The sequence below is a fragment of the Lissotriton vulgaris genome, chromosome 1_1, assembly GCF_964263255.1.
Source record: "Lissotriton vulgaris chromosome 1_1, aLisVul1.2, whole genome shotgun sequence".
Taxonomy (NCBI): Eukaryota; Metazoa; Chordata; class Amphibia; order Caudata; family Salamandridae; genus Lissotriton; species Lissotriton vulgaris.
In genome coordinates this window covers 661014014-661038999 of record NC_141685.1, presented here as the reverse complement: position 1 = coordinate 661038999, position 24986 = coordinate 661014014, and positions in this window count along the sequence as shown.

Below are 24986 nucleotides of genomic sequence, written 5' to 3'. Positions count from 1 at the left end.
GATTGTCCCTATTCAAGCTCCTATGTGACTGGCAGCCATGCTCCCTATTGGACATGGCCAAAGAAGAGTGGGAGAAAGAGAAAGATAGGGACAACCCCCAACCCCCCATGTTGTAATACCTAATCAACCTCAAAACCCATTTGGGCAAATCAGATGCATGGTCAAATCTAGTATGGAACAGGCACAAAAGAATCAATATGATAAAAAAAAGCAAAGGAAATGTCCTTCAAATGTAGGGGATCTTGTCCTCTTGATGATAGCTTCCTCCGATCACAAACTGTTAAGACAATGGCAGGGCCCCAATGTGATCACAGTAAAGGTTACTTCTGTTACCTATCTGATTTAATAGATCCCAACTAAAAAATGACCTAAATCTATCACATTCATCTCCTGAAAAAATGGGAAGGTCCGATACCTGTGCTTGTGAAGTTGTCAGAAAAAGACACACTCTAGTATATGTATAACGTAGATCCATATCTCCCAGATAAACTAAAGCAGAAGTTGACCCAACAACTTCGACCCCTTCAGAATGACTGCTCATGATACCGGGTCAAACCACCCTGTTGGACCACCCCATTGATTCTCGCTCAGGGAAAATGGTACAATTTCAATCATATTGCATACCCAAAGCCAGAAGAGACACTATTGAACAGGAAGTAAAGCAAATGCTTTGCGTGGGCGTCATTGAACTATCCATTAGTAAACAGAATTCCCCGATTGCACTGGTCCTGAAACCTGATTGGTCATCAGGTTTGCATCGATTTTTGAGAGGTGAATAAGATATCACAATTTGACCACTACCTGCTACCAAGAGTAGATGAAATTAAGAGATTGGAAGAGGCCTAGTACATGGATCTGGATCTCTGTAAGTACCCCTTAGTAAACAGGAAAAGGAAAATATGTCTTTCTCTACTGCAGGAGGTTTATATTACTTTACTGTGTTGCCTTTTGCTGTCCAAATGACCCCAGCAACCTTCCAGCGCATGATAAACACTATACTCAAACCACTCAAACAATATTCTACCACCGACGTAGATGACAAAATTATATATAGTTCTTCATGAGACCAACACTTACAACATCTACAAACCATTGTACAAGCCCTGGGTGCAGGCAAATTGAAAATCAACCCTACCAAGAGCCACTTATCAGACAGGACGATTAAGTACTTGGGATTTCTTCTGGGGGAAGATAACATACGACCCTAATTCCAGGAATTAATGGACATCACCAATGTTCCCTTGGCTAAAAACAAATTAAATCACCATGCTTTTTCAGGTCTCCTTGGGTACTATAGGCGATTCATACCCTACTTCTCACAGCTTACGGCACTTTGTATTGATTTACGAAAGAAATCCCCAAAAACTGAATTAGAGATACAACAACACTCTCCAGAAGTCCTGAAGGCCTTCCATACAGTGAAACAGATCCTCATCTCCGAGACTATTTTATTCATCCCTGATTACACTAAACCTTCCATCTTGCAAACAGATGCATCACAAAGGGGGCTGGGAGCAGTGATGTTACAGAGAGATGGGAAGAGACAGTAACGCCCAATTGTATACATTAGCAGGAAACCATTCCCCAGAGAGAAGAACTACACAGTGGAAAAATGAGGCATTAGCCATTAAATGGGCCATAGAAACATTGCATTTCTATCCGGAAGGTCGAGAGTTCATATGGATCATGCCCCACTTGAGTGGATGGATTGCAACAAAGGCAACAATGAAAGACTATTTTGTTGGTTTCGGGCCTTACAGCCATTCTGCTTCCAGATCTTTCACAGGAAAGGAACAGACCAGGCGAATATGGACTTCTTGTCTAGGTAACCCTAGGAACTGTTTCTTACTAGTTAGAAAGTTAGGGAAGAGGAATCTGAGGAAACAGGCCTGACCCCCTACTTAACTTGTGCTTGGCACTGAGTCAACACCGCTGATGTCAGAAGCCACCGGAACACCTAATGTGTGGAGAACCAGGCCTTATGGGCCTGGCGGTGCAGGGCACGCCTTAATCCCCGAGTTCACCTGCCTTGCATAAAACAGAGACATGAAACACTCCGTTGAGAGTGCAAGCCAGGTTTATTAGCTGCAGCCAAGCACAGTTGTCCCAGAAGTTACACACGAGGTGGGTTCTAAGAAGACTGCCACTTCAATCCGTGGCGCACAATTTTTTATAGCAACATATTTACAGCATCTCACTCCTTACACATACAAAACGAACCAATGAGAAAAGTTGAAAAACAAGATATCAGGTGTCTCAAATACGCCCCTCTCTCAGACCCCGTGTGCTACCCCTCCCAACAAATTAATTAGTGATGGCGTCAACAATCCCCTCTTGCAGGTGGCAGGATGTATTTGTGTGCCTCAAAGGATAGTTGTGTAATACGAGAATAAAAGGAGAGAATAGCGAAGGCCAGTCGGATAAGATAATATAAGGAAAGAATAGGAAAAGGCAAATAGTCGGTCGAGACAGGGATCAATCGAGCCAGACATGGATTAATGAACTCAGCCAGACCCTGACATCGGTTTTCGTGGACAAGGGTAATGGAGTTACTTTTTAACTAGAAGGACACATAGGAGCTGGAAACACAAAAACACATTGTTCGCCGTTCTGCCTGAGTGAGGGCAACACAAAATGGCGACGAACCACAAAATGGCGGCTAGATACGGGACGAAATCAGAAATTGAAGAACCTCTGACCCTCCTTTTGCCATTACTTAGGCAAAACACCAGGGACTCAAGTCAATTTGAGTCGATATCAATGGCCATGAGGTCACCGAGCTGTTGCTGTAGCATCATTCTAATATTCTCTGTTTTCTGTGACACAGGCTTCGGGACACACATAGTGGCACAAAGACCCCATATTGCAGGTCCACACTGTACACAGAGACAACAAGAGAAAATGATGGCCAAAATCATTCCAAGGAAAGTTAGTATTTTCCATCCCCATGTGGACAGTAGTCCCCAAACCATCCCATCACAGACCAATCTCCCGTGTCCTGATGTATAGACTCGGAGATGATATGTAACTTAGAGATAGCTTGGCATACTGTAGGGGCATTATCAGGAATGTAAACACAGCAACTAGGCCCGATCAATTTACAGACTCCTCCACGATCTGCAAGGATAATATCTAAAACGATCCGATTTTGCAACTTCATAAGACGATCCGCCTGAAGTTCGGCTGTCAGATTACTCAAGGCTCCAGAAGTTTCATTTATGGTAGCCTCAACAACACAAACTAATTGTCTGATGTCTCTGCTATTGGCCATTGGGCCCCACAAAGGAAGCAACCTTTTAATAAAGTTACCTCCCTCCTGTCCTTCTGTGTCTTTCTGATCAATAACTCCCCTGCCATGTCTTTCCTTGAAATGACCTGAAGGAGCAGTATACGTTGGGGAAAGAAGAAAAGCCACATAACAAGTTCCTGAGAAATAAGTAGGAAGCCATGTATAGGCTCTGTCGTGACAGATAAAATATGTGCCTTGTGATGGCACTAGTGGTGAGGGAATCTGTGGTGTATAGACATAAGTATGAGAAAAGACACTCTTTGCCTGTTGATTTTTAACATTCTGGCCATTAATTTGTAAACAGAAATTACCTCGATGAGGTACAGTCCAAATTGGCGGAGAGCTCTTTCGCTTAGCCTTTTCTGTGAGGCTAGTAACATATCGTGTTATATTCCATCCATCATATGCTCTTTTCTCATCTATGGGAATCTTACTAATCTGAGGAATTTTAGCCATAGTCACTATTCCCTTAATAAAGGAACTGTGACGGAAGTCTGCTCCACCACCATATGGACTACCAGGAGGATACCGTAGCTGATTCTGATAAATGTTAGAGAACATAGCCAAAAAAGCCCAAGCGGAACCTTCATAGCAGAATGGAAAGACTAAATACGGCATACCTCTCTCTGTATTATGAGACATGAGCCAACAAACCCAACAATCAGTAGTATTCATTACCAGTTGGTGCTGATGCAATAACTGAATAAATGAAATATTGAAATATTCGGTTCTCCTAATCTGTTCGTGTTCTGAAAGTGTATAAAACCGATGTGGGGAGGCAGTAGTAGGAAAAAATAAAGAGACAGATGTTGGAACAGGTGCTTGCTGCCTAATATAAACAACCCAGCTTACACAGGCTAATGAAATACATAAACATATAAAAATACATAAAATTATACCACATGGACTAACCGTCAGTCCTATACATTTTCTTTTTATCTTTACATTATTATCATTATTTCCCACTTTAGTATCCATTACTCTAAAGCGTTGCTCACGGTAATCTTCCCAGATCACTTAGCTGTGGTTGTTAGCCGTCCTGCAAGTCCTGCAGACCTATGTCACTACTCAGGTCACAGCTTAAGACTCCTACCGTGACCCTGCAACTTGATGGATAGTGGAAGAAAAAACATTAATGTCTTTTAAAAAGTATAATCAGAACAAACGGAAAAAGAAAAGTTCAATTGTCTTTGATCACTCTTGGCCGTAAATTATTTCGAGTCTTATTAGGGATCATCTGGTCCTTAAACAAAGCATCTGGATTCGCTGTGTTCAAACGCAAATGTTTAGGCACGGCTTCTTGTAACACGTCGTTGTCTTCTTTCTCAGAATTCGTTTGGTCCAGGCGTGCACTACTGAATGGTACAAATCTAGGTACTTTTTCACTTTCGCTGTCGCTCATGCCCTTACGAATCCATTGGTCAAAGGGTAAAGGCAAAGGTACCCTTTTGCAATGCACGCCATGAACCCAGTTCTTTTTCCCAACGACTTTTACTGCTGTACGTGTCGTTTATAAAACTTGCCGCGGCGGACCCCAACGAGGTTCGAGATTCTTTTTCCGCTGAATGTTTTTCACGCAGACCCAGTCGCCAGGTTGGATGGAATGACCTGGATCTGCGGAGGCCTCCGGCAAAGCGTTTTGAACCTGTTGATGAAGAACACGTAATTTAGTGGTGAGGTCATGCAAATAGTCAATCAGCATTGGGTATGGAATATCAGAATACTTCTTAGGTCGAGGGACTCCCCAGACATTTGCTGGGTGCCCAAAACCAACCTCATATGGACTCAGACCTAAACGAGAATGCACAGTAGTTCTTGTGGACAGAAGTGCTAATGGTAGAGCGTCAGGCCACGCGAGACCTGTGCTCGCCTGAATCTTTGCCAATTTAAGCTTGAGAGTGCCATTATAACACTCTACCAATCCTTCTGACTGAGGGTGGTTTGCCGCATAGAGTTTCTGTTTAATACCGAGACCTGTACACACTTTCTGCATAATTTGGCCTACGAATTCACTCCCATTGTCAGACCAGACAATGTGCGGCAAACCAAACCTCGGGAAAAACTCCTTCAAAAGGACTTTGCAGTAGACAAAGCAGTATTGTCCTTTAGGGAGTAGGTCCCTATCCATCTGGAAAAGGCACAGACCACCCGAACATACTTGAGGTTATTACAACGATCCATGTGAATATAAACGATTTGTAGTACCTCAAAAGGATACGTAGGGGGAGCAAAATGACCTGCTGGAGTTGGAGTTCCCTTTCCTGGATTTTGCATTAAAAAAACAATGCAATGCTTCACCACGTTTTCTGCACATTTAGGAATTCCTTCATTCTGCCACACTGGAGCCAAAATCTTTTTAAGTTCAAAATAAGCTTTATTGAAATTTTTGAAAAAAAAGTCATATAAACAATTTAAATACACAAATGCATGAAATTGATACAGAAAGAATGAATGAAACATATGAGAACGAGAATCAAAAATCAAAGATAGATAAGAAAAAAACAATTCATATGAGATAAATACAACAAGAAAAAGGAAAATACCAGCTAGGAGATAAAGAGTAATACATTACTTTGAAATATAATAATAAACAACATAGCAATTTTGTGAATATTATGAAAGAGAAAAAAAAAGATAATACCATAAGAGGAACTCAAGGAGGTTTAGCAACTTCTTGTTGAAAGGGAGTTTTAGGCAGAGAACGAAGGGCACAGGAATCAAAAAATGAAGTAACCGGATCCCATAACTGCTTTCGTTTTGGTGCTAAAACAGGAGGATAAACATATGTTGCATCTAATCTATGATTATAGCACACAGCATACCACCAAGCCTGATAAGAGAGTGGAGCCAAAATCTTACATATGCCTTTCGCACTGATGTGGGCTGGACCATGCGCCATAGTAACTACAGGTAGTACATAGGCGTCTGGTAACAGCCATCGTTGATGTTCTGACAATTCCGTCCAACACCCAGTTGCGTCCAACATTTTTGTACTTTCTCTCCACTTACTCAGTTCTTTCTCAGTAGCCTCTTCTTGAATCATTCTCACACTTTCTATTGTGTCCTCACACATTCCTCCTTCTCTGACCCACCTTGCCAGGCCCGCAACACACATACGACTTGTAACATCTCTCGCTGTCTCCTTTGCTACTTCATCTGCAAAAGCATTCCAGCGACCCACATAATCAGTAATCCTTTTATGAGCACTACACTTGATTATTGCTTTTTGTGTAGGCAAAGCAAGTGATTCGAGAAGGTCAGTCATCAACTGACCATGCTGTATTTTAGTCCCATGGGAAGAAAAAAAATCCTCTTTCCTTCCACAAACGACCGAAACTATGAGCCACACCGAAAGCATATTGGCTATCAGTGTAGACGTTCACTCTCTTTCCTTTTGCCAACACACATGCTCTCGTCAAAGCAATTAATTCAGCTGCTTGGGCTGAATTCTGTGCAATGCGCGCTGTCTCTACTACCGTATGTAAAGTAGTAACAGCGTAAGCTGCAGTCGTCTCACCATTTGGAAGCTTGAAGCAAGATCCATCTACCCATAGGATCCCATCCGGATCCTCAAGTGGTGTGTCTTTTAAATCTATTCTGCCTTTCATTTCCTCCTCTGTTCGGAGAAAACAATCATGTTTTTCTTGAATGCCTTTCTCATCCGGGATAGGCAACAATGTTGCTGGGTTCAAAGTATTACACCGCTTGATGTGTGTATGGCTAGCCAAGAGCGTCAGCTCATATCAGACAAACGAGCACTCGTGAGGTGTTGTGTTTTCATTCTGTTCAAGAGAGTATCTACTGCATGTGGTACCATAACAACAAGAGTGTTGTCCAATACCAATCCAGCAGAATGACGAATAGAAATTGCTGCCGCTGCTGTAGCTCTGAGACAACTAGGCAATGCCTTGGCTACTGGATCTAACGTAGCCGAAAAATAGGCACATGGCTATTGTTTGTCTCCAAATTGTTGCGTTAAAACTGACAACGCACAACCTTCTTTTTCATGAACGTAGAGTGTGAAAGGCTTACTGTAATCTGGAGTACCTAACACAGGAGCAGAACCCAAAGGAGTACGTAAATCAGAAAAACTCTTTTGGCATTCGTCAGTCCAAGGGAGTGGTTGTGGCGTATCTTTCAAGTAAGTGCCAGCAAAGGTTTAGCTAATAAAGAAAAATTCAGAATCCATTGTCTACAATAAGAGGTAATGCCCAAAAAGGCACTTACCTCTCTTTGTGTGGTTGGCTCAGACAGTTGTGCAATCGTCTGAATTCGTTCTGTGGTCAACCGTCTTCCCTCCTTCGATAAGAGATGACGTAAATAGGTAACCTCTTGGCGGCAATATTGCAACTTAGAAGGGGACACCTTATGATGCAGGTCAGACAAATGACGCAACATTGAAACAGTCACATCCTTACAAACATCCTCCGAATCAGCAGCAATCAGCAAATCGTCAACGTATTGAATCAAAGTGGCACCTGGAGGTAGAATGAAAGCATCAAGTTGAGATTTCAAAGCCTGACTGTAAATGGAGGGACTTTCACAATAACCTTGAGGTGCACGCTTGAACCGAAAACTTCATTCTCCGAGGGAGAAGCCAAAAATATCCCTACTTTCCTCAGCAATAGGAATACTAAAGAAAGCATTCTTTAAATCGATAACAGAGAACCATGCAGCTGAGGCGGGTATCATAGTAAGCAAAGCAGTGATATCTGGGACAACAGGAAACTGGGGGACAACAATCTTGTTGACCTCCCGAAGATCAATCACAAAGCGATACACAGGAGGCTGAGAAGGATCGCTGCATTTAAGAACGGGGAGAACAGGACTGTTACAAACATTACCTCTTGTATCCTCGACCACACCCTTCTGAACCAAATCATAGATAATAGCCATCAAAGCTCGTTCACCATCATTAGAAATCTTGTACTGTGGAATAAGTGGCAACTTAACATCAGGCTTAATAGTAACCACATAAGGAGGAATCTGCAACAAACCAACATCATTCGGACCTGTAGCCCAAAGTGTAGCAGGAAGAGATTGCAACTCAGGCGGAAAGCTATCTTTCGATAGGTATGTAGGAGAAACCAATTTCTCACCCAAAGTAAAATGCACACCAGAGGGGGAACAATACAACGTTGCATGAAGACGTTTTAACAGATCCAAACCCAACAAGTTTTCTCCGCAACCAGTCGTTAAAATAAGTGGAGCTTCCAAATCGTAACGACCAATCGAAAGAGGCAAATGACAAGAAACTGGGTTAGCAACTGGGGTGCCAGAAAATCCTACAGAAACATTCGCTAAGCCAGACAAAGGTGCCCCAGGGAGTTTCGAATGAATCATAGAACTTCTCATTGCACCAGTATCCAAAAGAAATGGCTCTGTGACACCCAAAGTAACTACCTCAACATAAGGCCCATTCTGATCCACTGGAACTGATACGACTCCCTTACTTTGTCCATGGCTGTCCTAACTAGAATGAAAATCCTGAACCTCACCTTCAACACAATAATCATCATTGTAATATTGCGCAGACTGAGTATTCTGCTGATCAAAATAATTCGAAGAATTCTGACGGGGAAAGAAACGCTGCCCTTGAGGCAACGCACCTCGCCCTCTACTCCTAAGTGCTGATTGAAAACCACCACGGCCTTGCGGTCCTTGAAAACCACCATTACGCTGCAATAAAATCGGACAGCTATTCTTAAAATGGCTTTCCTCTTTACAATAGGCACACTGATTAGGACCAAGCAAAGGTCGTGGAACAAAAGGCTCAGGTTTCTGTAGCAACCTCTGAAGCTGAGGAGGTTGCTGAAACTGACGCTGGCCAGAACGAGGGGGATAAGCCTGCTGAAGAAGAACCTTCGTTTTCAAATCTTTAGTTTTCTTCTCAGCCTTATCTTTCTCTTCTTTCTCCCTATTCTCATAATACTGAGCAGTGGCCAATATGTGTGCAGACGAAGAAACAGCCCAAGAACTTTCCAAATCTTTCAACTTATGGGACAATTCTGGAAGTAAATTAAATACAAATGTATCCACAAATAATCGCTGTCCACCCTCAGTATTCATATCCTGACCACTATGATCGATAAATGTCTCCTCAAATCGAGTAAAGAAATCAGAGACACTCTCATCTTTCTTCTGCTTACACGCAGCTAACTTATCCCAGTTAACGCGTAAGGCAGGCATCATCGTCTTCATTAAAGCGATGATCCTACCAGGCAACTGTGCAATCAAATCATCTGGTTTAGCACACCCACTTGTGCTGCATCTGCTGCAGTTATAGCAGCCCAATTACCACCTAAAGCTTGGTCGTGATCCTCTCTTCGAATCCGAGCCCACAATGCTTGTGGAACTACATTCCCATCAACATATCAATATCCGCCAAGTTCATAATACATGCATCAACAGTCTGGGACAGCTCTTTAAAATAACCAGCAGGATTTTTACGAGGATCCGGCAAAGATTGCTTAAGTGCTAAAACTTCAGCTCGTTTCCAAGGGACATGTACCCATATACGCTGGAAATGAGCAGGGACACCTTGAACAGCGCCCGCTTGCGGAACTGCTTCTCTCCATACTGGAGGTCCTTCCCTCATAGGATAATTCTTCGTTCTCTGTCTAACTGCAGTATCAGGTTCAGAAATAGTCTGGGAAGAATATGAGGACCTAAAAGTAACAAGTGTCTTTATAGCACCCTCAACGTCAGGACCCACAATGAGTCCTTTATCAAACCTGTTCTGTATATCCAATAGACCCCGAGGCGTTAAATCCAACTCCATATCCTCCCATCCTTTAACAAGTGCGTCACACATGACATTAAAAACGTATCTCTGTGTAGGCACATTCCACTGGAGAAAGGTACTCAATATATCGGGTACACTATAAAGTGGACCATTCATCATCCATTTATGAGCGAGAGAGTCAAATATAACTCGTTCCTCAAAATCTGGAATTTGACTACGGAATTGCCTTCGGGAAAAAGCAGGAGTCCTATTAAATGACCCAAAGAGGGGGGAGAAAAGACCAGAGACAGTATCAACAAACCGATTACGAATCGGAGAAGAAGTAGGGAGTAAAACTGGAGACGCGGTATTAAGAAAAGGAAGAGAAGAAATAGCCGTTACAAGAGAAATGAAGGCGAAGGAGACTGAGGTACAGAAGTTGGTGGCAAAGGAGGTGCTGGCGGCAATACGGGAAGAGGCAATTGCATAGGAGCCGGAGCTCCTGGCTGAACAACAGGTTGCTGCACAGGTGGCAATAATACAGGTGCATCAGCACCTGGCGCATAAGGCAGAGGTAATTTCAACAAATGGGACATTAAGGGATCTTCATCAAGATCTTTGCGCTGTGGAGGTAATACGGGATAGCACCTATCAATTGCCATCTGATGCTGTCTATCTCAGACATCAATCACACGATCAGTCTCATCGTCTTTAAACTGCTATGCAGCCTGTATAACCGTCATATCTTTCATTTTCTTATCTCTTTTTGCTTGTTTAATTTCTCTCTGTTTGGCTTCCTTACGCCAAAGGCGAAAAGAGTCAAACATTGCCGGCCGGGCTTTTCTTTTAAACAGAATTGATTCCATATTATCTAATATATCAGACTCAAAACTACCATTTTGTGGCCACCGCAAAACACCATCTCTCTTCGTGTATCGGATCCATGCCTCATTAAAGGCAATGGGGCCAACACCATGTTTGGAATAGAGCTCATAAGTGGGAGTTCCAGCCAGAGGAATCTGACATGAATCCTCGAGCCGGGAATCCCTAGTACAGCAAAAGCAACAACATTTCCTAAATTCGCTCAGACCAGGCATTTTAAGCACACCGATCTGTTTACTAACTTCAAGGAGTGAAAGCAAAGAAGACGGTACAAATGTACTCACCCCTCGGCTTTGGCTATTGCAACAGTCGAATAACAAAAGTCAAAAACAAAACAAAGAAGTGGGCGTTTCTCACAAATACTTAACTAAATGGTCTTCTCACGCCAACAGAAGTCCGTCTAAAGTCTCGCGATACCAGGCATCACCAGAGGGTCCAAGGCAGGGCGGTAGTCAGGGCAGCAATCATCATCAGCCGTCGGAAAGGAGCAGCCGCGCTGCAAAAGACCTTTGGTCCACTTCGACATACAGGGGTCGCTTGACGTGGCTCGCGAATCCTCTGGAATTTTCTTGCTGGTCTTCTCCCGGCCCTCGGGCTGAACCGCTACCACTGAAACTACCCCACGTTGGGCGCCAGTTGGAGAACTGGGCCTAATGGGCCTGGCGGCGGAGGGCACGCCTTAATCCCCGAGTTCACCTGCCTTGCATAAAACAGAGACACGAGACACTCCGTTGAGCGTGGAAGCCAGGTTTATTAGCTGCTAAGCACAGTTGTCCCAGAAGTTACACACGGGGTGGGTTCTAAGGAGACTGCCACTTCAAAAGATATCACAATTTGACCACTACCTGCTACCAAGAGTAGATGAAATTGAGAGATTGGAAGAGGCCTTATATATGGATCTGGATCTCTGTAAGTACCCCTTAGTAAACAGGATAAGTACCCCTTAGTAAACAGGACAAGGAAAATATGTCTTTCTCTACTGCAGGAGGTTTATATTACTTAACTGTGTTGCCTTTTGCTGTCCAAATGACCCCAGCAACCTTCCAGCGCATGATAAACACTATACTCAAACCACTCAAACAATATTCTACCACCGACGTAGATGACAAAATTATATATAGTTCTTCATGAGACCAACACTTACAACATCTACAAACCATTGTACAAGCCCTGGGTGCAGGCAAATTGAAGATCAACCCTACTAAGAGCCACTTTTCAGACAGGAAGAGTAAGTACTTGGGATATCTTCTGGGGGAAGATAACATACGACCCTAATTCCAGAAATTCATGGACATTACCAATGTTCCCTTGGCTAAAAACAAATGAAATCTCCATGCCTTTTCAGGTCTCCTTGGGTTCTATAGGGATTCATTCCCTACTTCTCACAGCTTACGGTACCTTGGATTGATTTACTAAAGAAATCCCCAAAAACTGAATTAGAGATACAACAACCCTCTCCAGAAGTCCTGAAGGCCTTCCATACAGTGAAACAGATCCTCATCTCCGAGACTAATTTATTCATCCCTGATTACACTAAACCTTCCATCTTGCAAACAGATGCATCACAAAGGGGGCTGGGAGCAGTGATGTTACAGAGAGATGGGAAGAGAGAGGAATGCCCAAATGTATACATTAGCAGGAAACCATTCCCCAGAGAGAAGAACTACACAGTGGAAAAATGAGGCATTAGCCATTAAATGGGCCATAGAAACATTGCATTTCTATCCAAAAGGTCGAGAGTTCATATGGATCATGCCCCACTTGAGTGGATAGATTGCAACAAAGGCAACAATGAAAGAGTATTTTGTTGGTTTCGGGCCTTACAGCCATTCTGCTTCCAGATATTTCACAGGAAAGGAACAGACAAGGTGAATATGGACTTCTTGTCTAGGTAACCCTAGGGACTGTTTCTTACTAGTAAGAAAATTAGGGAAGAGGAATCTGAGGAAACAGGCCTGACCCCCCTACTTATTTTGTGCTTGGCAATGAGTCAACACCGCTGGTGCCTAAAACCACCGGAACACCTAATGTGTGGAGAACCGGGCCTTATGGGCCAGGCGGCGCAGGGCACGCCTTAATCCCCGAGTTCACCTGCTTTGCTTAAAACAGAGACACGAGACACTCCGTTGAGCGTGGAAGCCAGGTTTATTAGCTGCAGCTAAGCACAGTTGCCACAGAAGTTACACACGAGGTGGGTTCTAAGGAGACTTCCACTTCAATCCGTGGCGCACAACCTTTTATAGCAACATATTTACAGCATCTCACTCCTTACACATACAAAACGAACCAATGAGAAAAGTTGAAAAACAAGCTATCAGGTGTCTCAAATATGCCCCTCTCTCAGACCCCGTGTGCTACCCCTCCCAACAAATTAATCAGTTATGGCGTCAACAATCCCCTCTTGCAGGTGGCAGGACGTATTTGTGTGCCTCAAAGGATAGTTGTGTAATAGGAGAATACTAGGAGAGAATAGCGAAGGCCAGTCGGATAAGATTATATAAGGAAAGAATAGGAAAAGGCAAATAGTCGGTCTAGACAGGGATTAATCGAGCCAGACATGGATTAACAAACTCAGCCAGACCCTGACATCGGGTTTCGTTGACAAGGGTAATGGAGTTACTTTTTAACTAGAAGGACACATAGGAGCTGGAAACGCAAAAACACATTGTTCGCCGTGCTGCCTGAGTGAGGGCAACACAAAATGGCGACGAACCACAAAATGGCGGCTAGATACGGGATGACATCAGAAATCGAAGAACCTCATGTGGACATGGAAAAAGGATTAGTACAGGAAAGAAACAAACAACACTAAAAATGACTACCAAGTCTTTGGGCAGGGAGTCTGGACCAATCCTGAATAAGAGGAGGAGAAAAGAATGACTCCATGTCGTAATTGGCCCGTCCGTGTTAGCGATTAGCTGAACCTACACGTTGTCCTCCTTAACTTGGCTGTATACGATAAACGCCATTTTGAAATACTGTGGCGGCCATCTTAGCTCATGAGCGGCCTCGTGGCCGACGTGCCCTTTAGTCCCTTGTCCGTACCACTGACCACTCTCATCTGCCCAGCAACAGGCTATTTTTAGTATTGGTCAAGCCACACATGCGCAGTTCTCACTGACCCGTAAACCTTCAGGAATGTGCCGCAAACTGACCAGTGGGTTTGAAACCCTCCAATGAGCTGGCAGTGTTCCAAAACATGACCATATATGTCTCTAAAACTGTGTTTTAACTTGTGCCGTCTGTCTTTTTATTGCCCCAAATGTGTATATAAACGGGGTCACACCGGTGTTCGGTGTGATACCTCTTGCAATACCGAAGGGTGCTGTTTGAGTGTACCACCACCCCATGGGGTTTTAATAAACTTGTTCTTTGCCTTTTACAGCTTCCGTGCCAACAGTTCTTTTGTGTATGTGGGTAATCTCTGGAGCGTGTAGGCCTTGGGAACCCCGAAATACTTCAATTGGCGACCACGAAGGGACTCATCGGCGACTCGGATGCCCGAAGGAGAGGTCGTGACGAAGGCTTGGAAACTCGCCATGGACGCGCACTGCCACGAGTGACCCGAGTCTTGGCTGCCAAGGTGTCTTTTCCTTTCCTTCCGATCTGACCTTCCAGGTGGCGCCGGTCTCCGACTGAGTTTTCGAGTGTCCGCTTCACTGAGAAAGTGCCGTTTGGCTGATTTGGCTTACAAGACCTTGGCAGTTGGAATCTGGACTTTTGAGAATTGGTAAGATTTGTGTTCGGTAAGGCAGTCTTCGGACGCTTACTGAAGTCCTGAGATTTGTGACCGGTGAGGTAGTCTTTGGACGCTCGCCGAATTTTGTGAACTTTGATCTGAGTTAGCTAACATTTTGAATTTGTGACCTTTGAACTTATATGTGTAGTGCACTTCACATAGGCAGGCATGTAGAGATGTTTCTCTAACCTTGTTTTTCCTTTGAGCGGCACAATTGTGTGAAGAACTGTAAGTGCCATTTGGTTTGGTGTCACGCTTTCGTGATACTTTTTGAACATGCCTGTTTTCAGCAAACTCCGGGGAATGTGTTGCCTAGGAGATGATGCATCAATTAGGTTAGCGGAATCACAGCCAGCTCCCCCAGAGGGAACACCAAATAGGGACATGTATATCAAGCACGGCCTTCCACCTATTATGTACAGTAAATTATGGCATAAGTACACTAAGGCCGATCCCGAATTGCAATGGCCCCTACACGGGTCATACGATTTGAGTAAAATCCAATTTGTCGAGCAATGTATGTTTCAACGTAGGTCTAGACAAAATATGTTTGATTGTGTACGAATGTGGGAGAAAGCGGCGCGTGAACGAATGAAGCGTGAGGTTGCCTTGGCGGACAAAGAGCAGCGTAAGGCTGCTCGGGATAAGGCTTTACAGCTTGAGGAGAAGGAGGCTCAGGAGAAGAAAGAGAGGGAGGAACGGGAACGTAAATTGCAAACGACTGGTCAGTTTCCTATTCGCCGACCGCTTTATCCTGTCCTTAATAATGAAATTGATGATTTTTCTTTGTTAGATCGGTCACCGCCTCCGTACGTTTCACCGACGGCTCCGGCTGCGGATTCCGAGGATGACGGGCAGATTCAAGTGAGCCAGAAAGGGGTATCGGCTCTCAGGTTTACTGCGGAGAGGTCCGCTCATTTACGCAGTTGGGCTCGTAAAGTGAATAAGCATTGTGTTACTCAGGAACAGTTGGTAGCGGAGAAACAGGGGTGGTCGGATCTTGAATTAATGTATTTCTTGTCCACTTTAGCGGATGAAGTTGTAAATGCATATCGTGAAGTTTCTGAAACGTTAGAACCTAAAGCTTTGTCGGTATATCGTGAGAATTTAGCTAAAGGTGATTTTGATCTTACAGATGTGGACGACCTGTTCAAGCAGTTGATCGCGCTGCGGGATGAGACAATTTCTTTACGACAGGAACTGAAACGGAGGAAAAAGGAGTCCGAGCCGGGAAACGACGGGGCGGTTAAGGAGTGTTCTCTTCGTGGTTCAGATAAGAGCTCTGCGTTGCATGTTATGCCTATGCGTGAAGCCGCGCCTTTGTATGTTCCACCAAAAGGGGAAGGTACGGATGATGATAAATTGTCAAAGGATGCGAAGGGATATTTTGTGTATAATTGGGTGTATACACCATGGAATAGAGCAGATGTCATGGCACTTAAAAATTCTTTACCTGATCTCCGAAAGAATCCAGCGGCATTCTATGAGGGGGTGGAGGGGGCTATATCGTCTTGTGTGATGACTCTTGTAGATATAGATTTGTTTTTTGGGTTGATATTACCACCTGACATGTGGCGGCAGATTCGTAAAAATAATGATGAGACAATATTGGGAGGGACATGGAAAGAAATAAATGCTGCAGATTTAGACAGGGCACCAGCATGCAAGCCTTGTCAGCTAATCCTAGAACTCCCGGCAGCTATTTTGCGTAAATTGAAAACGCTTGTTCCCGCCAAAAAGATTGATTGGACCATGTTAACGTCGTGCAAGCAGAAACATGATGAAACGGTTTCAGATTTCTTTACACGCTTTGAGGAGGCATTTCATGATTACAGTGGTCAATCTTTAACTGACGATACGGGTCGGCATTTGTTTGTAGATAAGTATGTGGCTAATCTCCTACCAGAGATTGCAAAGCGATTGAAGTCGAGTGAGAGTTCCTGGGCCACGGCGACCCCTGCGTCCTTGTTAACTATGGCTCAGTATTATGAGCGGCAGGAAGTGGAGGCTAAAGAAAATGTAGAGAAAAAGACGAAGGAATTGAAAACGAAGGTGATGTTGGCACAGGTTCGGGGAACACAGAGTAGAGGGAATGATAGAGGTAGACGAGGTGGAGGAAATGCGTCGTATGGTCGTACGGACATTGCGGAGGATCAGTGTGCTTATTGTAAGGAGTTTGGGCATTGGGCCGATGATTGTCCGGTACTTCGTGAACAGCGTAGTCAGCGTGGTCGAGGCAGTGGAAGGTCAAGAGGAGGTTATACTGGAGCGAGAGGTGGCGGAGGTGATCGTAGACAGGTTGAGGAGAGGGGCCGTGGCCAGGACGAACGAAATACGTTTGATAGACGGAATCAATATCAGATTTTGGAAGGAGAGAATGTGGAACATCAGGATTATGTGCATGCATAGGATTGCGTGGGATGGGGTAAGGAATCAGTTGAAGTGCCAGTAGATCAGCAAGGTCCATATGTAACAGCGGGTATTTTGGGTTCTACTGATCAGTTTCTAGTCGACACAGGAGCTACTCGTAGCGCTCTGTCGAAAAACTTGGTTCCGAGGGCTCCCCTGTCTGGCGAAATGATTACGTGTGTAGGGTTTGATGGCACACCCTCCCCCAGCCCATTGTCCAAGCCCCTTGCACTATGCATTGACAAGTACTTTAGTTTTGGCCAATTTTTGTTATCGCCCCATACCCCAGATAATATCTTGGGCATTGATTTGCTTAAATATTTTCGAGCAACAATACGCTGCGCTCCAGAAGGAGTGCGGGTTATTCTGAATGACAACTACCCTGATCCTGATGATTGCCCTGAACCTGACAGATTTTGTGTCATTTTAGATATTCCCGCTTTGGCCTCTCTGCCGCACACGTTGTGGGCGACATCAGATACGGATGTGGGAGAGATGCGTATTCCACCAATACATATCACTGTTAAGGAGGGGGCCCCTCTACCACGAGTGCCACAGTATAAGATCTCGAAGGAAGGCGAAATTGCACTAACACATATTGTTCAGGATTTGATTTCTGCAGGGGTAGTGGAGGAGGTCCCTTATAATGTCTGTAACAGCCCTATTCTACCAATTCTTAAGAGAGACTCAGATGGCAAGATCTATCGATTTATTATTGATTTGCGTGAAATAAATAAAATTGTCATTCCCCAATACCCAGTGGTGTCTGATATCACGACTTTGCTTACTTTGGTTCCACCGACAGCCACCACTTTTAGCGTTATCGATCTAAAGAATGCGTTCTTTTCTATCCCTGTTCACCCAGATAGCAGATATCTGTTTGGTTTTACGCTCAATAATAAATCGTATAGATTTTGTCGTGTTCCCCAAGGCTATACTGAGAGCCCTAGCATCTACAGCCAGGCTTTGAAACAACAACTAGATTCCTTCGAATTGCAGTCTGGCGTTGCGCTCATCCAGTACGTGGATGACCTTTTGCTTGCTGCTGACACCTATACACAATGTGAACAGAGCACGCTTGCGTTGCTGTCCTTTTTGGCACAAAACAATCACAAGGTCTCCAAGAAAAAGCTTCAATACTGTAGACCCCAGGTGACCTACCTCGGTCATCTGTTGTCTAAGGAGGGGAGGGCATTAACATCTGATCGAATTCAGGCGATTTTAGATACACCAGTCCCCCGCACGCAGAGAGATGTGCGTGCCTTTATAGGGTTGACATCTTTTTGTAGACAATGGATCATGGGTTTCTCACATATCATAAAACCTCTGCTAGCATTATTGTCCAAAACTACACCGATGCCTCTTGAGTGGACAGACGAATGTCAGAAAGCCTTTGAACAGTTGAGACAGGCCCTTTGTTCTGCACCCGTGTTAGGAACACCAGACTACACGAAACTTTTCACATTGTACGTGCACGAGAATGATGGGTGCGCGTTGTCAGTGTTAGTGCAGTTACACGGGGATAAGCAGAGACCATGTGCATACTTCTCTGCCATTTTGGATCCTGTAGCACGAGGGCTGCCTGGGTGTTTTCGAGCAGTAGCGGCAACAGCAGTAGCCATACGACAGAGTGAGGGCATAGTGTTATCACACAAATTGCTGGTGTTGGTTCCTCACGCAGTAGACGCCCTGTTAAACCAAACAAAGACCCAATACCTCACGAGTGCACGACTTACAGGATATGAGCTGACACTTTTAGCGCCACACATAACATTGAAGAGATGCGCTACTTTGAACCCCGCGACTTTATTGCCCTATCCGGCCGAGGAGGGTCAGGAAGAAAAACATCATGATTGTGTTTTCCTGACTGAGGAACAGACAAAGGGTCGTGTTGACTTACAGGATGTGCCACTTCCAGATGTGGATGGGGAACTGTGGGTTGATGGATCGTGTTTGAGGCTGCCAGATGGCACGACTTCCGCAGCATATGCGATCACGACTCTTAAGACGGTGGTAGAAACAGCTAGAATACCACAAAAATCGGCTCAGGCAGCAGAGCTGATAGCTTTAACAAGAGCCTGCGAATTGAGTGCTGGCCTATGTGTGAACATATACACAGACAGCCGGTACGCCTTTGGAGTGGCCCATGACTTCGGGCTTCTTTGGAGGGAACGCGGGTTTCTGACGTCACATGGGGAGCACATTATGCACGGAGAGTTAGTGCGTGATCTCCTAAATGCGCTGCTTGGCCCTAAAAAAGTAGCGATAGTGAAGTGCAGTGCCCATAAGAAAATTACGGATAAGGTGGGCCAAGGAAATGCCTTTGCAGACAGCATAGCAAGGCAAACGGCTATGTCCCGAACTAGCTCCCCCATGTACGTGGTACAATCGCAGGCTGAACGATGGAGTGATGCTAGAGCAGAGATACGGGATATACAAAATTCAGCTACAGAATCTGAGCTTGCGGCTTGGGCAGCAGATGGGGTGCTAGATGATGAGGGATGTTGGAGAAGCAAAGACATGGAGAAGTGGAAATTGCCTGCGGCTTACTTACAGGCGATGGTCCAGACGACACATGGACTGGCGCATGTCGGAGCTCTTGCAATCACTCAGCTTTTAACACGAGTTTGGGAACATCCCGAGATTGCGAACACTGCAAAGAGAGTAGTGCAGACCTGCCTGGTATGTTTGCAACACAATCCTGGAAAGGGGGCCTATACTCCGAAAGGAGGGTTCGTTCCACCTTCTGCACCGTTTGAAGTCCTGCAAATGGATTACATTCAACTCGAGCGCTGCAATAACCTGAAGTACGTCTTAGTGGTGGTGTGTGCCTTTAGCAAATGGGTTGAGGCCTACCCCACGAAAGACAATACAGCTTTGACAACAGCTAAGGTGTTGCTTAAGGAATTCTTTCCTCGCTTTGGAGTTTGCAAATTTTTGTGGAGCGATAATGGGCCCCATTTTGTCGGAAAGATTGTGGAATATGTACTGAAGGGGTTAGGGATTCAGCAAAAGTTCCACGCTGTATTCCACCCTCAGTCGGCAGGTTTGGTCGAGCGGTACAATGCCACGTTGAAGCTTAAGCTGGCCAAAATTGTGGCGTCTACATCATTGAAGTGGCCAGATGCGTTGCCGCTAGCACTACTGTCTCTTAGATCAGTACCCCATTCACGGACAGGCATTACACCTTATGAGGTGGTGTTTGGTCGCCCCATGAATATCTGGGGAGTGCCCAAGCCGCGATTAATACATGATGTGCCTTGTGTTATGATGAATGATTATTTGGCACGATTAACAAATGATTTGCTCTCCATTCATCAACAGGTTCGAGAAGCGCTCCCTGATAACTCTACTGGAGAGGGCCACGATCTTCGTCCTGGGGATCAGGTGATGATCCGTTCGTTTGAAAGAGCAAGCAGTCTGGAGCCCAGGTGGAAGGGCCCCGAGCAGGTCCTTCTGGCGACCCGCACCGCCGTACGAGTGACCAACAGGAAGCGGTGGGTGCATTCGACACATTGTCGCCGAGTCTCCCCGGATCTGGTGACTCCTGCTGTGCTGACTGATTATAAAGAGATCTTGGAGAAAGAAAAGAGCCCAGCTGTGACGTCGGCCGAAGTAGAGGGAGCCTTCCCGGACCAATCTGCTGCTGGAAGAGAGCGCTACAATCTACGACCGCGATAAAGAAGATTTTTGTTCCTTTTTTAGACTGGTTGGTAACCGCTCCAGGTTTGTGAAACGGAAACCGGGAATTCCAAGGGGGGGGGATCAGTTCTGCCAGAGTAGCGACACCCGTCTTGGCCCGGAGAAGAAAACAACGGCTACCTCGGAGTTCAGCACCGCATTTTTTTTTTTTTTAGGTATACACGTACGTGTATCAGAGACTATTTGTGAGAAACTGTGAACAATTTGTGTTATTTGAGACTTTGCACAAAACTTTCTTGAACTATGGCATCGACGGCATCGCGAGATAAGAAAATACTGGGTGCCTTTCTTTTTGTTTTTACGATTGTGGTGATAGCTGTTATAGCCTGGGTAGTCGAACTTGTGGTGCCTGTACGTGAACATTTGCTGCCGACTACCCCGGCACCGTCTGAACATTTTCATTTTGCACTGCCATTTCATGAAGAACGCCACCGCCAAACGTACTTAAATAACAGCTTCATTCAGATTCTTCACCACACGCATAATATGACCAATACCTCTAATTGCTGGGTGTGTGGAATGTTGCCTGGGCACCAGAAGAGAGGGGGCACCCCACTTATCCCACTCCCGTTTTCGCATAATGGGTCATGCAACGCTTGGTACACCCTCCTCTTTACCCTGAGATGGCCAACCAAAGGGGGGGTGCTTTTTCGCCTAAATAAAGAATGTCCCCATGACAAGGATGGGTTTCCACGGGCTGAGGGTACACGTTTTGAATGGGAGGAGTATAGGCCCGACAATGTATCGGCCCCACGAATATACAGCAATCAGAGAAATGTGAATGTGTCAAGTGCTCATGTTATAAATCACTAAATCAAAGGAGAGAGGGAGGACTAGGTAAGCTAGTCTGGATCCCCGTTTATATATTCAAAATCAAAAGAGACTAGCTAGGTTTAAGCAAAAAAGACTCAAAGGAGTACGTATGTCAAGGGAAACCAGTAGGTTTTATTTGAAAGCCCTCACCCACCAACCTAGTTGGTGGCATGCTTCATCATCGGGCCCCACCGCAGTGGCACCTAACGTGCCCCGGGTGTGCTTCGACGCCAGATTACTGCGGAGCTGGTATAATTGCTGAGTGTGCAGTGTGCAATGTGGTGTTGACCACACAGGACACTGGAGGTCATAATCCATACTCCATTGTGTCCGTCTGCCTTTTTTAACGCACCAACAGATACCCAGTCTTATTAAAATAGTTTTTTACCCTCGGGTGCTGGGATTTCTGTATGGTTTTTTAAATTTTCACCTTCATACTCACCACATTGCACACTCAGCAATTATACCAGCTCCGCAGTAATCTGGCGTCGAAGCACACCCGGGGCACGTTAGGTGCCACTGCGGTGGGGCCCGATGATGAAGCATGCCACCAACTAGGTTGGTGGGTGAGGGCTTTCAAATAAAACCTACTGGTTTCCCTTGACATACGTACTCCTTTGAGTCTTTTTTGCTTAAACCTAGCTAGTCTCTTTTGATTTTGAACTCATGTTATAAATGTCATTGCTACAAAAGCCGATTTATGTATCCGAAATAAGGGCACGATTGCAGTAGGGAAAAGTGAATGTAACGTTACCCTTACGTTCGATAGCCCGAATGGTATTTCATTTGTTGCATCCAGAAACACCTACTTCATCTGTGGCACAAAGGGGTATCACCAGCTCCCAGTGGGGTGGTTGGGCACATGTTATGTATCGTTTGTGCTACCTCCTGTATTCATTGCCCCTCCGATGTATCACAACGACTATACTCTGTACCACGATTTTGTTTTGAACAGAGTTAAGCGAACTGTTGCACTAGAGGACATTGATCAAACGGACACTGCGTTGCAACAATATGTGGATTTCAATCTGGGACTATTCTCCTTTGTGGGGGCCGCACTGAACAGTCGGAAGATCAGACGCCTGACACGTGTTGTCGAGGCTGTTGCGAATGACACTGCTATTGCCCTGGGGAATATTACCGAAGAACTGCAGATTTCCAGAATTGTCACCCTCCAAAACCGGATGGTGCTGGATGTTGTTTTGGCTGATCGTGGGGGGGCATGTAGGATCATCGGAAGCAGCTGTTGTGTTTACGTGCCTGATAATTCTCCATCTGTGTATGATGCGATTTCAAAGCTGCATAAAATAGCTGCCGAAATACACCCGGGCAATGGAACTTGGACACTTTCTGGATGGTTCTGGTCCATGATTGCAACTTGGGGCTGGAAACTGTTGACAATTCTCTGTATACTTGTGGGAGCAATGTTTTTTATCTGCTTGTGTATCCAATGTGGTCCTGCAGTGTGTTCAATGTGCCTATCGGCCTGTTTGCCATCGAGACGAGCTCTTGCTTACGACAAAATGATGCTACATAAGGAGGTGACACAAATTATGTTAATTGACATCGAGGACGAACATCCAGATTATGTACACTATGAGGTAGATTCAGCTAAACGCTAAAAGGGTCGTCTGTCGTAATTGGCCCGTCCGTGTTAGCGATTAGCTGAACCTACACGTTGTCCTCCTTAACTTGGCTGTATACGATAAACGCCATTTTGAAATACTGTGGCGGCCATCTTAGCTCATGAGCGGCCTCGTGGCCGACGTGCCCTTTAGTCCCTTGTCCGTACCACTGACCACTCTCATCTGCCCAGCAACAGGCTATTTTTAGTATTGGTCAAGCCACACATGCGCAGTTCTCACTGACCCGTAAACCTTCAGGAATGTGCCGCAAACTGACCAGTGGGTTTGAAACCCTCCAATGAGCTGGCAGTGTTCCAAAACATGACCATATATGTCTCTAAAACTGTGTTTTAACTTGTGCCGTCTGTCTTTTTATTGCCCCAAATGTGTATATAAACGGGGTCACACCGGTGTTCGGTGTGATACCTCTTGCAATACCGAAGGGTGCTGTTTGAGTGTACCACCACCCCATGGGGTTTTAATAAACTTGTTCTTTGCCTTTTACAGCTTCCGTGCCAACAGTTCTTTTGTGTATGTGGGTAATCTCTGGAGCGTGTAGGCCTTGGGAACCCCGAAATACTTCATCCACATGAAGCATGGTGAGCGAGAGGAGAACCAGAAGAGAAGATGGCGAAACCGAAGAGCAACAAATCAAGGAGCCATCCAGTACAGATGAAGCATTGGAAGACACTGCCGGCTTGGATGGGACCCCTGACTCCTGGAGAGAGGAGGGGTGGACGCCACTGGAGAGTCAATGCATTTCAGAAGAGTTGCTGTAGAGCGTGTGAGTGTCAGAGGGAAAGGGGGTTTGTTTGGGGAGGGTTTGGAAGGGGAGTAGGAAGGGTCACGGTGTGGGGTTCAGCACAAGGGGGGAGCACTGTTGTTTTATGTGCCGATCAGGAGGATTTTTAGACCTGACATCATTGGCGTGAGTCTCCTTTCCATTTTTGACGGATTGCCTCCTCTGTTTTTGATATGTTTTTGCTGGTTATATGTTTTGGGCACGGTGCCACTGCTAATCAGTGCCACGGTGCAAGTGCTCCCTATGTTAAATTGATGTACTAATTGGTTATTCCATGATTGGGTATTTGATTTTCTGTCAGACCCTAGTACAATGCACCAGGTGTGCGCCATCTTCTCGCATCGCAACCGGATCATCGCATCGCATCAAGGCACCATCTTGCGCATCACAACGGGCCCGCAAGTCGAGAATCTACGCATCACCTGTGCACCGGTAAGGCTCACGACGAGTCCCCTACTCTGCACAAGTATTGAGGAAGGACGCAACCGTTCCCCCGGGTCATGGAACCGACGCATCTCCCTTTTTGAGATCCTTTTGTTCACTTTGCGTTACTTTGTTGAGAACGTTGTCGCATTTACCAACAACTTGAACTAAGAGACTTTAATCATCTTTTAAGTAATCTTAAGTGTAGTATTGTGGATTTTTGTCGTTTGTGGTCTTGAGCTAAGTCTATATAAAGAATACTTATTTTTATAAAACCTGTGTTGTGTCCATCTGTAGTGTTTTCACTGTATTACTGAGTATACTCAAAAATGCGTAACACACTGCCTCTGAGATAAGCCTGTCTGCTCGTGCCAAGCTACCAAGGGGGTGAGCAGGGATTATTAAGGAGTGTAATCCCCTTATCCTGACTTAGAAGCAAGACACCCTATTTGGACAAAGGTGAATACCATTGCCAACTAGAGACCCCCAGAACTAATAAGGATCTTAACAATTGTCCCTGGATCACTAACCATCTCTCCCTGCACGCCTTAAAGACCAGTGGTCTGGACCTTTTAACC